Raw genomic sequence first — 2298 nt, forward strand, 5'->3', positions numbered from 1 at the left:
GATTTAGGCTAGATATCAGGAGGCGCTACTTCACGGTCAGGGTGGCTAGGATCTGGAACCAACTTCCAAGAGAAGTGGTGCTGGCTCCTACCTTGGGTGTCTTTAAGAAGAGGCTAGATGTACACCTTGCTGGGGTCGTTTGACCCCAGTACTCTTTCCTGCCATGGCAGGGGGTCGGACTAGATGATCTACTCAGGTCCCTTCTGACCCTAGAAACTACGAAACTATGTCCTCCATCCTCATTCTCCATTTTGCCCCTCTCCCAGCAGCAGCCTATCACCCATCTGCACCAAGCAGTATGGCAGAGAGAGAAAGAGAGAGAGAGAGAGAGAGAGTGAGAGAGAGAGAGAGAGAGAGTGTGTGTGTGTGTGGTTGGTTCGTCTGGAGCTGGGTGTAGCTGCTTTTTCAACACATCACTCCAGTGCCCAGGGGCATTGTGCATTTTTGCACATCCTTTCATTCATCCTGAGCTTTGTAGCCACTAGTGTTGTGATGTGCAATGGCCTTATTTACCCCGTCACCAGATCTTTTTTGTTATTAACTGGGTGTGCTTCATCACTTTTGGGTGTTTAGATACTTACAGGTAATGACTTCAAAATCCTTGGAATTTTCCCAGACCCTCCTGCAAGCACAGCCTGAGTATAAAGGCACCCCCCAAAATTTGCACCCCCCTTCCACAAATCACTTCTGCTGTTGACCACCAGCTGCTTTGCCATATCTCAGAAAGCCCAGGCCAGCAGTATGGAGCTGATGGCTACCAGAAGGCTGATACCTCCAACGCCCGTGGACCCAACTGGAGCTGGGAATAACTGGAAGACTTAATTAATATTTGGTCAGAGCAAAGAATCATAGACAGGCTGGAAAGTAGGAGGAATAAGCCTGTTTATGTCAAGATTGCAGAAGGCATTCAGGCACGAGGGCACAATCGTGACTGGACCCAGGTCCGGTGCAAGAACAAGTCCCTGACATCAGCATTTTACAGAGCCAAAGATGCGAATTCTCATTCTGGGGCAGGTCACACAATTGCCCCCTTCTGTGACAGGCTGTCTGTCATTCTCTCCAGGGATGAGGGTGACAACCCAGGTTTAGAGACTTTCAGCACCAGGGTTAGGCTGGAGGTGCAGGTGGAGGAGGAGGACGTGGCAGCAGCCCCTTCTGAGGGTGAAACCATCATCATGTCTCAGCTGTTCAGAGACTCCTCCCTGGTCCCTGATGACCAGTGGCAGGAAGAACCGTTGGTCAACTTACAGTTACTGCCACTTAGCCCCTCCATTCCACAGAATAGCATGGATGATGAAGCAGAGGAGGTGGAGGGTCAGAAAGATGCATCATCTGCTGGACCTGGCAAGTCTCCTGTACTCTGCCTCTTGTCACGGCCAGGCAACTCCCGGGTTCGTGCTGTTTGAGTTTGGGAGGCCAGGGGGAAGGGGGAGAAATTCATGTGTTGCTGTAGATGCGTCGCCATGTTCTTTCAATGGTAGTGCAGGCCAGCTGGGTTCAATGGCTAATTTTTTGCTTTAAGTAATTTGTTGCGGCTAGCACAGGCAGTGGCAGCCATGGATCTGTTCCTCTTGGAGCAGGGAGTACTCATAAGTTTTGGGCAGTACACGTGGTGCTCCAATTTTGTGGGGTCTGTTTCCATGCCTGCCGGGATTTTGTGCACTGCATGGTGGAGGTGGGGGTGTGTACTTTCCTCCTCTTGCGGGGAAGCCAACCATTGCTTTTTTCTTTATCAGCCACTGCAACCTGTGGCCACCAGAAATGGTGCCCCACTCACACTTCAGCAGAGCACTGCAGAGATTTTCTCAGCAAGCAGAGCTGGTTCCATGACACCTCGCTCGAGGTTTTGACAGAGTCCTCAGTAGCCAGAGTGCAACACAAAGATGGCTGGCAGGATGAACTCTGGTTTGGCGCATAAGGACTGTGCCATCCTCTGGGAAATGCAAGACACCATGCGAAATTTGAGAGATGTGGTTGACAAGTCCAGTGTTGACTTACAGAGTTCACATGACACTTTCAAGGAGGCCTTTCAGTGTGCAGAACTACCTAAATAAACAGGTACTATGCCCAAAAGGGAAAAGTCAGTCTGCTCATCTTGCCTTTGTGCAAGATGAGCCTGTTCCCCCTAACTCTGTGGGGTCACAGCAGGGCCATATGATTGCCAGCAGGGCCAAGAGGGTGCCACTGTGTTTCAGGGATACAGGGCTGGTTCAGGGTCATGGTGGGGTGAAGGTGAAGAAACCAAAGTAACTGCTGTAATACCGTGTTGCAAACAATAAAAGCTCATAGTTTCCTGGC

The sequence above is a fragment of the Gavialis gangeticus genome, unplaced genomic scaffold (assembly GCF_001723915.1).
Source record: "Gavialis gangeticus isolate Ggan-Ray unplaced genomic scaffold, GavGan_comp1, whole genome shotgun sequence".
NCBI classification, from domain to species: Eukaryota; Metazoa; Chordata; order Crocodylia; family Gavialidae; genus Gavialis; species Gavialis gangeticus.